The sequence below is a fragment of the Lissotriton vulgaris genome, unplaced genomic scaffold (genome assembly GCF_964263255.1).
Source record: "Lissotriton vulgaris unplaced genomic scaffold, aLisVul1.2 SCAFFOLD_554, whole genome shotgun sequence".
In the NCBI taxonomy this organism is placed as follows: domain Eukaryota; kingdom Metazoa; phylum Chordata; class Amphibia; order Caudata; family Salamandridae; genus Lissotriton; species Lissotriton vulgaris.
This window is the reverse complement of record NW_028246286.1, coordinates 383,075-397,983: the sequence shown is the minus strand read 5'-3', so window position 1 is coordinate 397,983 and position 14,909 is coordinate 383,075.

The following is a 14,909-nucleotide window of genomic DNA, read 5'->3' as shown; positions in this document are numbered from 1 at the left end:
GCTGAGCGTCAATAATGCTCTTACAGCCCCGATCTCCATAGGTTCTGTCTTCGTTGGAGTCTTCTCTGGGGTAAACACACGATCCTGCATGGGATGTGTCTCTTCCTACGTTTGTGGTCTTCTTTTCTTTCTCTCAGTCTGTGATCAAGACTTAAAGGGAGTTCAATCAGAGCGGCACAGGTGCGAGGTTGGGGGTCTATTTGGGCAACGACATCCTTTAATTCTTATGTGAGACCCTGATAAAAGATAGCCGACTGTTTGGCCTCCGGCCAGTCAGTTTCCGCTACTAGTCTGCGAAAATTGTTAAGGTAGCTGACCAGATCCGAAGAGCCTTGCCGTAGTTCAAGAAGATCTCTGTCAGCGGAGAAAAGTCTCGGCCCGATGATCAAATGTTATTTCGAATTGAACTCTGAATTCATCCCAGTCGTAGAGCAAGTCAAGTCAAGTCAAGTCAAATAATTTATATAGCGTGCTACATAGCCAGAGGGTCTCAAGGCGCTTGAAGAGGGGTGGGGAATTATTTGTCGAAAATCCAAGTTTTAAGTTGCTTTCTGAATGCTAGGTGGTTCTGAGTGAGGCGAAGGTGAGTGGGAAGTGAGTTCCAGGTTTTAGCTGCCAGGTAGGAGAAGGATCTTCCTCCCATGGTTGTTTTGTTGATGCGAGGTACAGTGGCAAGGGCTTGGTTGGAGGAGCGTAGTTGGCGGGAGGGGGTGTAGAAGGAAAGTCGAGTGTTGAGGCATTCGGGACCAAGATCGTAAAGTGCTTTGTGTGCGTGGGTCAGGAGGCGTAATGTTATCCTCTTGTTGACGGGGAGCCAGTGGAGGTCTTTCAGGTGGCTAGAGATGTGGTCTTTACGCGGGATGTCTAGTATGAGTCTGGCTGATGCGTTCTGGATGCGTTGGAGTTTTTTCTGAAGTTTTGCGGTGGTACCGGCGTATAGGGTGTTACCGTAGTCCAGGCAGCTTGTGACCATTGCTTGGGTGACCGTTTTTCTAGTTTCAGTGGGGATCCAGCGAAATGTTTTTTTGAGCATGCGAAGAATGTTGAAGCAGGACGATGAAACGGCGTTGACTTGTCTGTTCATCGAGAGTGAGGGGTCCAGGATGACGCCCAGGTTTCGTGCGTGATCCGTCGGGATGGGTGCTTTTCCAAGGGCCTCAGGCCACCAAGAGTTATCCCAGGCAGAGGGGGAGGTACCTAAGATAAGGACTTCTGTTTTGTCTGAGTTCAGTTTCAGACGGCTGTGCTTCATCCACTCGGCAACTTCTTTCATTCCTTCATGTAGGTTGGTTTTGGCGGTGTTTGGGTCTTTTGTGAGGGAGAGGATCAGCTGTGTGTCATCAGCGTAGGAGATGATGTTGAGGTTGTGTTGGTGTGCGATGGTCGCGAGGGGGCTCATGTATACGTTGAAGAGGGTGGGGCTGAGTGAAGATCCTTGTGGTACGCCGCAGGTGACTTCAGTGGCCTCTGACTTGAATGGTGGAAGGCGGACTCTCTGAGTTCTACCGGTAAGGAACGAAGTGATCCATTCCAGTGCTTTTCCTTGGATTCCGATGTTTCTGAGGCGTTGTAGGAGGGTGCTATTACAGACTGTGTCGAAGGCTGCGGAGAGGTCAAGGAGGATGAGGGCAACTGTGTCTCCATTGTCCAGTAAAGTTCGAATGTCATCTGTTGCTGCGATGAGGGCGGTCTCAGTGCTGTGTTTGGCTCGGAAGCCGGACTGTGAGGAGTTGAGGGATTTGTTGGTTTCGAGGAAGGCGGCGAGCTGGTTGTTGACAGCTTTCTCGATGACTTTGGCCAGGAATGGTAGGAGAGAGATGGGGCGGTAGTTTTTGAGATTGGTGGGGTCAGCTGTGGGTTTTTTCAGAAGGGCGCTGAGTTCGGCGTGTTTCCAGCTTTCCGGGAAGGTGGCGGCGTTGAGGGAGCAGTTGATGATGTCCCGGAGGTGTGGTGCTATGATGGAGTCTGCTTTGTTGAAGATATGGTGAGGGCATGGGTCTGTAGGGGATCCAGAGTGAATGGAGTTCATCAGGCGGATGGTGTCTTCAGTGGAGATAGGGTTCCAGTCAACTGCCCATTGTGCTGCTTCACCCCCAGATAAGAAATTAGAAAAGCCACCCGAACCTCGTTGGACACGAACATTTTGGGCTTGCAAGTGAAATGTAAAAGTACCTGAGTCAAAAACACTTGGACCTTTTTTATGTCCCTATGGAACCTCTCAGGGAGGGCTAAGGGTGTTTGTGCTGGTACTTCCACTACTACGGATGTTGGGTGTGAGGGGCATCCAGCGTCAAACGCATTCCTTTGCATATTGTCTACTATGCTCTATAATGCTGCCGTTTCTTGGCGGAGGCAGCAAGCTCGGTTTGGACTAACACAAGAGCATCCCTCACGTCGTCTAGTGTGGCCATCTCTAGTTTCAATACGACCAGGAGGATGTAGAATACGTGGGCCGATTATTCTGTCAGGCTCCTCCTTGAATCCTCAGGGTGGTATTGATGCTCTATGGGGGCCCACCTCCCGATAACAGCAAGTCTGGAATGTAATACTCACAGACAGTTGGATCTATTAAGCTGGGGAAGGAAAGGGTAGGAACAGCTGGGAGGGAGACCTGGGAATGACACCGGCCGATGTCGCACAAGTTCACACCTCCGACAACACTTCACACCTCCTACGCACTCCAAGAGCCGAACCAAAAGCAGTCAATTAGTGCAGAGAAGGCCCCCTCAGAACGCCCAGCCGTTAGGGATAATTCCTGGTGACGGTTCCAGGAGGAGGCACCACTTCCGGTCGACACAGCCGCTGTTGTCGCATTAGTGCTCGGCAACAATTGTCACCACAGTCCGCGGCTCAGGCGACGGAAAGGCCCAAAACTTCAGACGACGATCCGGGAGAAAACACAGTTAGGATGTGTACCGCAACACTTCTACTCAGTTATAAGCTAACACATTTCAACATTCAATTCTGGGGTCTTTTTTACACCCTACCTGAAATAATAAGAAAGTGCACGAATGATGGCAGAAGAAAATTAGGGTGATGTATGTTCCTCGGATCACTGAAACAATATCGAGGACACAAATATAGAACTACCAAAATATCGAGTACAAAATATAGAATGCAAAAATATCGACTTCCTATCTCCAAACAGGTAAGTACAAAAATATCGAATCAAAAATATTGTTGTAAAAAATATAGTTAGTCAAAATATCGATTTTTTTTAAATGCTTTAAAGTAATTAAAAATTAATGAAATGGAGGGAGAAGCCTAGCACGGGACCAAGATGGCCGCGTGATCGTGTAGCTCCGTAAGACCCGTTCCTCCGTTTGTCTATCCTGCCAGTTATCCTGTGACCTGAGGACCGCATTCGATGGGAGAATAGCATTGCTGCGCTCTGGTGAAATTGCAGCTCGAAAGGTGCAATTCTACCTTCCCGGATCGTCGTCTGAAGTTTTGGGCCTTTCCGTCACCTGAGCCGCGGACTGTGGTGACAATTGTTGCCGAGCACTAATGTGTCGACCGGAAGTGGTGCCTCCTCCTGGAACCGTCACCAGGAATTATCCCTAACGGCTGGGCGTTCTGAGGGGGCCTTCTCTGCACTAATTGACTGCTTTTGGTTCGGCTCTTGGAGCGCGGAGGAGGTGTGAAGTGTTGTCGGAGGTGTGAACTTGTGCGACATCGGCCGGTTGATTGAGGCCTCCTCGATCACCCTCCATGGCGACGATGTCGGAGATTGAGAAACCTCCCCCCAAAGGTGGGAGAGGACAGAGAGCTGTCCAGTCTAATAAACTGGACAGGTATACGCTTCCTAAGGGATCTCCGAGCGACCAGAGGCAACACCCCGCGACCGGAGCCGCCTCCCCAAGTGGCAGGTCTGAGCCTTCTCTGAAAGACATAATGGATGTCGTCACTAGGATTGAGGCGTCTATGGGGACTAGGATGGATGCGCTTGATACCAAATGGGACTCGGTTAAGATTGATGCTACCCTTCTGCGCACGGATCACGCTAAGACTAGTGGACGACGTCGCTGAAGTGCAGAGAGAGGTCCGGGCCTTGCAAGCGGCACGGGAGGAGACCCGACAGCTGCTTGATGACTATGAGGGCCGTAATCGGCGCAACAACGTTCGCATCCTAGGTGTACCGGAAAAGGCGGAAGATCGTACACCTGATCTTTTTGTGGAAGACTTGATTCTTAAACATCTGAAACCTAAGGGACTCAGCAAGTTTTTTACAGTGGAGAGGGCGCATAGGGTTCCAGGCGGGCCACCGAAAGTGGGGGCGCCACCTAGAGCCATGATTGCGAGGGTCACGAATTTTCGGGACCGTAATGTCATACTCCAGGCCTCACGGACGGATGGCCCGCTACGGTACAAAAATACTACTGTGTCCTTCTTTCCGGACTTTACGAAGCCGTACAGAGGATGCGTCAGAGTTTCCTCCAAGTCAAACGGAGGATGAGAGACAAAGACGTGAAATACTTGATGCTTTATCCTGCTAAGCTACGAGTCGAAGCGAACGGGAAGACTTGGTTCTTTGACAATGCGGAGGTGGCATCGGATTGGTTGGACACTGTGATGGCTGATGGTGCTGAAGACCGGCGACAAGAGGCTGAGGATGAGCGGCAGGGCCCGGAATGAGAGACTTCTGCAATGAACGATTCAATTGGTCTTTGGACACGGGGGGGATATAACCTTCTCCTATGGTGTAACAGTACTGCTTTGGGCTAATACGTTTGTTCCTTAGGCATGATTCCTGTGGGGGAATGGGTTTGGGGCTATGCGGCAGGCGCCTCCTCTTCCTACTTTCAGTTACCATTGTTGGGCGGGGCCACAGGCACACTGCGAGTTGGGGTTGGGGCGTTGTCCTAATGCAGGGGTGCAGGGAGGGAGGAAGAGCTTTGAGCGAGGGAGGGGGTTTGTTGTTTGTTTCTTCTTTGTTTTGGTTTCGTTTTGAATTGCATTGGGTGTTGGCGGATGTGAATGTGCGCATGTTGAGTGGGGGTAATGTCTTGCTCTAATCATGGATCGGGGATCCGGGTGTTGAGTTGGAACGTGAATGGTTTGGGGGACAAAATTAAGAGAAGTATGGTTAATCAGCTTATCAGGCGTCATTCACCAGATGTGGTACTTCTGCAGGAGACGCATCTTGTAGGTAACCAGTGTATGGCCCTTCATAGAGGGGACTATAAACTGATCGCACATGCGGGGTTCACGACAGGCTCTAGGGGAGTTGGAATCTTGGTGAAGAGGGCCTTCCCATTTGAGATTCAGGCTACGTGGTCCGATCAGTGGGGCAGATATGTGGGTGTCTCTGGGAGGATCGGGGGTAAAGCTGTCACCTTTCTCTCTATCTAGGTTCCTCCGGGCCTCCAATCTGACACCTTTAAGGATCTTGCCAATGTTTTTCTCCCGCTCCCACTTGGTCTTCTAGTTCTTGGGGGAGACTTTAACACTGTTGTAGATGGTAGTTTAGACCATACCCCGCCGAGATCGCTCCCTCCATCGTGTCAGTGGCTCCCCGAATTTTTGGATTCTTTGGGTCTGGTTGATGTGTGGCGTCTCTTGAATCCTGTACTGCGGAGTTATACACATCTCTCGGCGGCGCATGGCTCTATGTCGCGACTTGACTATATTCTGTTGCCTGCGGCTATGGCAGACACTGTCAGGGAGGCGCGTCATTTGGGTAGGGGAATCTCCGATCACTCCCCAGTTTGGGTCTGAGTTGAGATGGGACAGCCTACAGTGGGTAGAGTTGCGCCTATTAACGCCTGGCACCTTCGAGACCCTGTCATTAGAAAGAGATATGTAGGGCTTCGGAACAGTATTTTCAGCATAACCAGGGTACGGTGGATTCTGCGCAGACGCTGTGGGAGGCCTATAAAGTTGTTCTACGCGGGGAGGCTTTGTCTCTCATTGCGGGTAAGAAAAAGAGACGTCTGGCGGAGATTAATACTGTTGAGGCGGAGGTTGTCGACTTGGAAGAGCAGGTTGCCAGTGGTGCGTCTGTCGAGAATCAGCATCAGTTACACCTCAAGCCGGACGAGTACCATAGGCTGTCTAGGGAATCGGTGGTGACGCAACATAATGATGTCCAGAGTAGGATTTATGAGCATGGCGATAGGGCTGGCAAGCTTATAGCATGGCTGGAGCATGGAGAGCGCGCCTCTCGGTTGGTACCGGAGCTTGAGAGTGACGGTCCTGAGGCGCTCACAGATCCTCAGATGATCGCGGATTCCTTTGGCCACCACTATAGGATAAATAGGCTCTGCATTGAAACGCGCGTTGGCGTGACCCACATGGATGGCTTCAAGTGTAGTCTCTGCTAAATTACCTTGTTCACATTGTCTTGCCTCCATGTCGTTATTTCAGTCCTAGCAGTCACAAAACTTGATATCTGCAGGCCCCAATGTACCTTTATGATTTTATGTGTGTGATTGCATTATTAGTGTACAGAGTGAGATTGAAAGTGAGTGTATGTTTACTGAAAAACTGCGGGAGTGTGTGGGACGTAAATGAATACTTCTTCTGATTTTGAACTTTAATCATGAAACTTGTTATATCTAATGCTAAATCAATGTTTATATATTGGATCTAAAGCCTTTATATGAATTCACTATATGAATTATAATTCAACAAATACATTATTTCTATTTTCTTAATCAGGTGTATTGACTTTGTGTGATGTATTGTTGGCTCTGATGCGATGAACTTTGTCACCGCTCTCTTTATCAGTTGGATCTCCTGTGGGGACCTATAAACTAACTCTGGCAGGGTATTCCTTGTGCTTCTATTTAGCCGCCACTATAAGAGTGTCTATGCTTCCTCGGATGCATATACTGGCGCTGAACAGGCTGAGATGATTAGGGATATTATTATGCTTAGTTTGTCTGAAGAAGATCGGAAATATACGGATTCCGCTATTACGGATGACCAAATAGTGGGTGCCATCCAGAGCATTAACTCGGGAAAGGCGACAGGTCCCAATGGTATTCCGATTGAGCTCTATAAATTGAATGTTTACAAAATTGCGCCACATATTAAAGCCATGTTTATTGAGAGTAAAGAGTCTGGTAGCCTCCCCTATGATCAGCGGATTGCGAATATCGTCGTTATCCACAAGCCAGGTAAGCCCCGAACCTCCCCCTCTTCCTATAGACCTATTTCTTTGCTTAACGCGGAACCCAAGATTTTGGCCAAAATATTGGCGATCAGGTTGGTCAAGGTGACCTCCACTTTGGTACACCCAGACCAGTCGGGCTTTATGCCACGCCGCAACACTGCGTTGAATCTTCGGCGTTTACACGGAGTGCTGGGTAGGGCCCGTGATTTGTTGCAACCCGCTGTGTTGGTGTCCCTAGATGCCACCATGGCCTTTGATCGGGTCGAGTGGTCGTACCTATTCGCGGTGTTGGAGAAGCTGGGTTTCGGGCCTAAGTTTATTGGATGGGTGCGCCTGCTATACACTGCCCCTTTGGCTCGCGTCGTTGTGAACAATTGTCAATCCGGTGATTTTGCATTGGAGAGAGGGACGTGACAGGGATGTCCTCTGTCGCCCCTTCTGTTTGCGTTGGCGCTGGAGCCGTTGGCGGCTTGGGTCAGATGGGATAGGTCTGTACGTGGACTGCGGTGGTCCCCGGATTGGGAAGACAAGATTTCGCTTTATGCCGATGATGTGCTTCTTTATCTCACTTCGCCTAGATCCTCGTTGCTTGTCTTTCTTGACATTCTCAGAGTGTTTGGTGAGTACTCGGGCTTTGCTAATATTTGGGTGAAGTCTGTATTGTTAGTATTGTCGGGAGACCCGCCGGTGATTCCACAGACCTGCCCCCTCCAAATTGCTACTACGGGCTTTGTGTATTTGGGAATTTATATTGCCTTGGACGCCAAGACAAGATACGTGGAGAACTTGTTGCCGCCACTGGTTAGACTACGTACTGAGGTTGAATGTTGGAGGGCATTGCCTCTGTCTCTCCTGGGCAGAGCGGTATTGTTTAAAGTGTTGGCGCTTCCTCGGTTTTTATATGCTCTCCAAAATGCTATGGACCCTGTGCCCGCTAAATACTTTAGGGAGATAGAGGCGCTTCAGAGGCTGCTTCTATGGGATGGTAAACCCCGCATCGCCTATGCCAAACTCACCCTGGCCTGGTATGATGGAGGTATCGGGCTCCCCGATCTGAAGAAATATTATTGGGCCTCCCAGTTGGCGGCTATTAATCAGATAGTGTATGGCTTGCCAGGAGACCCTGGGTACTCTATGGATCGTACTCAGTCGCCCGGGGGAGACTTCCTTTGGGCCTTGTATAATCGGCCGGGATGATTTTCGCTCGCGGGTCCCACCTTACATGCGGTGAAGATCTGGCATGCGGCTAACAGGAGTCTGGGATGGGAAGGGAGATTGACTCTTGCGACCCCTCTCTTTAGCTCCGCCAAATTGGGCAATCTGTGGACCACCAAAGGATTTGACAAGTGGGAGTTGATTGGCATTGGTCAGATTAAGGATGTCTGGGGGAAAGGGGAAATACTGTCCTTCGAGGCGCTCCAGCAGAGACATCACCTCCATAGTAATGAGCGGTTTCGTTACCTACAGGTCAGGCATGCCCTCCTCTCCCATGTGTTACCGGGAGACACCCTCCCCGAGGCCTCCCCTCTTGAAGATCATGTATTGGATGGGCATGTACCAGAGAAAACTATTTCATTGATTTATCGAAAGTTGATTAATCACATGGAAGACCCGTTGGGGTCTCTCAGGGTGGCGTGGGTTGCTGATGGTTTGGAGATAGATGATGAGGATTGGGTTGAGGCTGTGTCCTCCCCTACGGTAGTGGCGATACAGATGAGGTTGCGTCTGGTGCAATTAAAGATTCTACATAGATCGTATGTTACGGGTCCGGGTCTGGTGAGGATGGGATGGAGTACGAAAGGCGAATGCAAGAGAGGCTGTGGAGAGGTTGCAACGTTTTTGCTCATACTGTGGCACTGCGATAATGTAGCGGGAGGGTAAAAATTACTATTCCCACTCCAAAGAGTGCAACAGTAGGAAAAGAGGTAAAAATTACTATTCCCACTCCAGAGAGTGCAACAGTAGGGAAAGCGTTGGATAGCGGAAGGGTAAAAATTACAATTCCCACTCCAGTGAGTGCAACAATAGGGAAAGCGTTGGATAGCGTAGGGGTAAAAATTACTATTCCCACTCCAGAGAGTGCAACAGTAGGGAAAGCGTTTGATAGCGTAGGGGTAAAAATTACTATTCCCACTCCAGAGAGTGCAACAGTAGGGAAACATTGGATAGCGGGAGGGTAAAAATTACTATTCCCACTCCAGAGAGTGCAACAGTAGGGAAAACGTTGGATAGCGTAGGGGTAAAAATTACTATTCCCACTCCAGAGAGTGCAACAGTAGGGAAAGGGTTGGATAGCGTAGGGGTAAAAATTACTATTCCCACTCCAGAGAGTGCAACAGTAGGGAAAGCGTTGGATAGCGTAGGAGTCAAAATTACTATTCCCACTCCAGAGAGTGCAACAGTAGGGAAAGCGTTTGATAGCGTAGGTTTAAACATTACTATTCCCACTCCAGAGAGTGCAACAGTAGGGAAAGCGTTGGATAGCGTAGAGGTAACAATTACTATTCTCACTCCAGAGAGTGCAACAGTGGGGAAGGCGTTGGATAGTGGGAGGGTAAAAATAACTATTCCCACTCCAGTGAGTGCAACAGTAGGGAAAGCGTTGGATAGCGTAGGGGTAAAAATGATTATTCCAACTCCAGAGAGTGCAACAGTAGGGAAAGCGATGGATAGCGTAGGGGTAAAAATTACTATTCCCACTCCAGAGAGTGTAACAGTAGAGAAAGCGTAGGATAGCGTAGGGATAAAAATTACTATTCCCACTCCAGTGAGTGCAACTAGGGAAAGTAAATACTTCATATATTAATTTAAAAAAATTAAATATTAATACCAATCACAAATTAATTAAAAATAATTACAAATGTAATATAATATAATAATTAATCAAATAAAAATACAAATAAAAATTATTTATTAAAAATCATTACCTAATTATGCAAAATAATTACCAATTTACAATTAATTAATTAGCAAATGAAAAATAATTAACAATTAATTAACAATAAATACCAATAAATAAATTTAAAAATTTAATTAATAACAATTAATTTACTTCTCACCCTATTGTCCTATAAACCCACAACCTGCTACAGTAAATAAATTAATAAAATTTACATAATTATCAATTAATAAAAATTAATTATCAATTATAATATAATTAATTACCAATTAAAAATTAATTAACAATTAATTCAAGATAAAAACCAATAAATAAAAACATTTAAACAATTATAATTAAATTACTTCCCACCCTATTCCCCTATAAACCCACAACCCGCTAAAGAAAATAAATTAATAAAATTAACATAATTATCAATTAATCAATTAATAAAAATAATTACCAATTATAATTTAATTAATCACCAATTAAAAATTAATTAACAATTAATTCAAGATAAATACCAATAAATAAATTAAAACATTTAATCAATTATAATTAAATACTTCCCACCCTATTCGCCTATAAACCCACAACCCCCAACAGAATTAAATTACGCAAAAATTAAATACCATAAAATTCATTACTTGAAATAAATTATAAAATATACAGTTTTCACACATATACTGACATAAAAACACTTTAAAAAATTTGATATTATTAAAAAATCAATATATTTAACATCTATATTATGTACTTCGATATTTTGACTTTCTATATTTATGTAAATTGATATTAACTTACTTACCTCAAATCCGATATTTTTGTTGTCTATATTCTGTCCATTCGATATTTTGTCCATTACATTCGCTGTTTTTGTTGTCTATAGTCTGTCCATTCGATATTCTGTCCATTCTATATTTTTAACTCAATATTAATGTAATTATATATTTTTTACTCAATATTTTGACTGTATACCATGTTCCTCCACCTGAACTATAAGACATAAAGAAGAACATGTAACGTACTCACTTCCTAGCTAAATCGATATCATTGGTTAAGCATGTGAAAGAAAACACCTTATATAACGTACCACCATGTAAATGACAAGATGGCCATAGGAGAACACTTAGAACTGCACCCCTTTTATGCAGCACTCTCTTCTGGAGAAAGAAAAGAAATAAGAGAAAACTAGGAACAACCAAGTTGCTGGGTACAAGATGAGAGAAAGCTCAATCACAGTCTTGCATGTTTATCCAAACAACAGAAAGAATCCCAGGTACGTTAATACTCCACGAAATCCTTGGAATAAGGGAAATGAATACAATGCAACAAAGTGACCCCTTTAGTATATAATAATCAATAGTTGCACCAAAGTCACAGCAGGGTCGTGAGCAGACGTTCTACCTCACGAGGACACTTTTCTATATCAGAAACAAATGATAGGTTTTCCAATGTGAATACTTTGGTTTCTTTCCTGGGTAAAACCGGACTGGCTTCTTCCAGGAGACGAACAAAATGTTAGCCACAATAATACTCTGACTGAAAGCGTACCTCTGCAAGGGACCTTAGATGCTTGTCCCAGCCAACAGAGGAAAACGCTGATACAAGCTAAACAATCCAAAGAAACCGGTAACCTTCCCTGCAAGAGCCCTCAATACCGGACTCATCCAACAGAGGAGGAGAGTTGTAGGGAGCAACGAGGCACAAACCCTTCGGCTCTTGCTCGGGAAAGACGCAGTACCAGAGATGTGCATAAAGCACTCTTACCGCCTTGGTAATCCGTAGGAGAAGTCCGCTTCAGCACAGGCGATCATAAATAATCGGCAGCGTCTCTTCCTTGACCACCACCATTTACCCTGTTTCCAGCGTCGTCTCACGGTCAGGTGAGGTGTGGCCCGCTTTGAATGATGGGACTTGTAGTTCGCTAGGTCTTACACTTCCGGATTTGCTCCATCAGTACAGCCAGCGCGCAACCGGGATCAATTCCTGACACTAACTATAACTAATGCTCAAGCAATGCACTGATCATGACCGCACATATTACATCACTCATTGCATGGTCAGTGACAACACTGATGACATCTCAAATGACATTACTGATGACATCAATTAGTGATTGTGGGTGTTAAACATCTCTACCAAGGTACAAGAAAAGTTAAAATAGTATACTTTGTGTACTACTAACGAACAATACTATTTCTAACATACATATGTGAGTGGCTGTGTGACTGTGATTATCTGTGTGTGAGTGGGTGTCTGAGTGCCTGTATGGGTATGTGAATAAGAGTGCAAGTGGCTGTATGGATGTATAACTCGGTGTGTGAGTAGCTGTGTGGGTGAGTGGGTAGCTCTGCGAATGAGTGCATTGGTAAGTAAATGGGTGTGCCAGTAGCAGTATGGGTGAGTGGCTGTATGGGTGGGTGAGTGGGTAGGAAAGTGACTGTATTGGTGAGTGAGTGGGTGTTTGAATGAGTGACGAGCTGTTTAAGTGGCTGTATAGTTGAGTGAGTGGCTGTTTGAGTGGGTGTTTGGTTAAGTGATTTGGTATGTGAGTGGCTGTACTGTAGATTAAGTGGGTAAATGGATATATGCATTAGTGAATGTATGTGTGAGCGATTGTATGAATGTGTGAATGGATATGTAAGTAGTTATGTGGTTGTATGAGTGAGTGTGTGAGTATTTGTATGAATGAGTGAGTGACAGTGTTGAGGCTGTAAGGGTGAGTGAATGGGCGTGTGAGTGGCTGCATAGGTTAATAACTCGGTGTGTGAGTAGCTGTATGGGTGAGTATATAGCTGTGTGTGTGGCTGTATGGGTAAGAGAATGGTTGTATGAGTAACTTTATGAATGAGTGAGTGGTTGTGTGAGTATTGGTATATATCTTTGAATGGGTATGTGAGTGGTTGTGTGGGCGCATGAGTGGGTATATGAGAAGTAGAATAGGGGTGTGAGTGAGTATATGAGTACTTCTGAGGATTGTGAGAAGGTGGCTTGGTACATGATATCCACTAATTAAAGTGGGCACCTTGGACCAGTCAACACAACCCTTATGATGTAAGAGGTCAAAGATAACCTTCAGGCTTAATCTTGAAGGAATGTAAAGCAGCTTGTTTTACCAGACTATCGCCTCCAGAATGACTAAATGAAGAAGAACCACACAGTAGTTATATACAAATGTGTATTTATTAATATAACACTCTCTACTACCCTCTAGATGAGGATAGAACACAAAGCACACAATACGAATTCAATAGAATAGTTGTAAGTAGCACAATACACAGTGGGCTCCAGGAGGAGATCAAACCATATACTAAAATAGTGGTAAAACAGTCATGATTGAGATCAGGATAAGGTCTAGAGCACGTAGAATCGCGGGGACCCCAAGGAACGACCCTTGGTGATTAGACTGGGACCCCACGGAGGCCGGTGCAGTGTGGGAACATGACCGCGGGCACCGTACAGTTCTATGGGGAAATCGCAGTTACACTTTTAATGTTTAAGGACCCTTCTAGGAGGACTCCGAGTGAACCCTTTGGTACTTAAGAGTTTGAAGAGCCACCCCACCCGTGTATACCATAGTGCCCAAGTTACCTATCCCAGAGGACTAGGGTGCATAGGTCTGAAGTGTAGTCTGAAACTCTCGTCGTTCTCAATGGAAGGCTGTGAAGAAGTACTGCTGCCGTGAAGGTGAAAAGGGTCCGGTGGAATCCAAGCCTGGATTCTGGAAGGAAGGAACCTGAAAGCAGAGGGGACAGGGTCTGGGTCATGTCAGAGTGGCCAGGGGCTCAGGAGATGAATGCCCACCAATCACAGGTGCTTAACTCTGCAGCCACGAGGACCAGGAGCTAGTGAGGATGACCAGGAGCTGGAGGTAAACTGTCCCATGAAGGATGTCGAGTGCTGAGGGGTCGGTGTTCAGCGGGAGCACCAACAAGCCTTAGCAAACTCAATCCACACAGGGAGCTCAAGCAGGTTATAATGTGGACCAGCAAGGTCCAGGAGACTCACCAAGCAGTGGGGAGTCACGGCACATCTGGAGCAACCAGGAAAGTCCACGAGAAATCAAGATGACCCTCAGGAGCTGAGTGACCAAGAGTTGTGAGGGGACCTTGGGCAAGATTGCAAAGTATCAGCCCACGAAGCACATGGTGTGAGAAGGCCAGAGTTCTTTGGTGCAAATATTGTTCAGGCTCAGGATTACACGGAGTTCAATGCACAAGCTCGGGAATTGCCAACAAACAATGCAATTCAGGTTTGCAGTCCCCACGAGGGATACCGGCCTCAAACTCAGTGAGAGGACAGATCGACCTCATGTACCTTCAGAAACCCACCTCCTGTGTTGCTGAAAGCTTCGGAGTCCGTAGGAGCTCAAGCAGCAGACCGGTCAGTTGCGGTTAGGTGCCTGCGAAGCAGGGAAGTGACTCCTTCACTCCAAGGGAGAATCTTCTGTTGTCTTAAGTGCACCACAGGTCCTGCACAGAGCCTGTATGGAGCAAAGGCACAAACTAAGGTTCGGACGGAAAGGGGGACAAAGTCGAGCCCAGTTGAGGTCCAGCGAAGTCCAAGGTGTCCACACAGTCGAAGGTCAGTGGTTTATTTTTGTAGAATCTTGTCCACATACAATCTAAAGTCTTACAGCGAGGTAAGCCCTTTTGTACCCACGGGAGAGGGTTGGACAGATTCAGGGGACCCTCCTAGGGGAGGGGCAGGACAGAGGTGTGGCTACACCCATATCCTTTCTCCAGTTTCATGCCAGAGCAGAAGCCAATGGCTCCCAGAACTGGTTTGAGCTGGGCTATGCACAGGGATACCAAATGTGGCCCAAGAGCAGACTTTCAGGCAATCTCAGAGTGCACCCACCCAGCCCCAATGCACTAAATCCTGTCTGGCAGGTGGTCACACCTCCCTGTG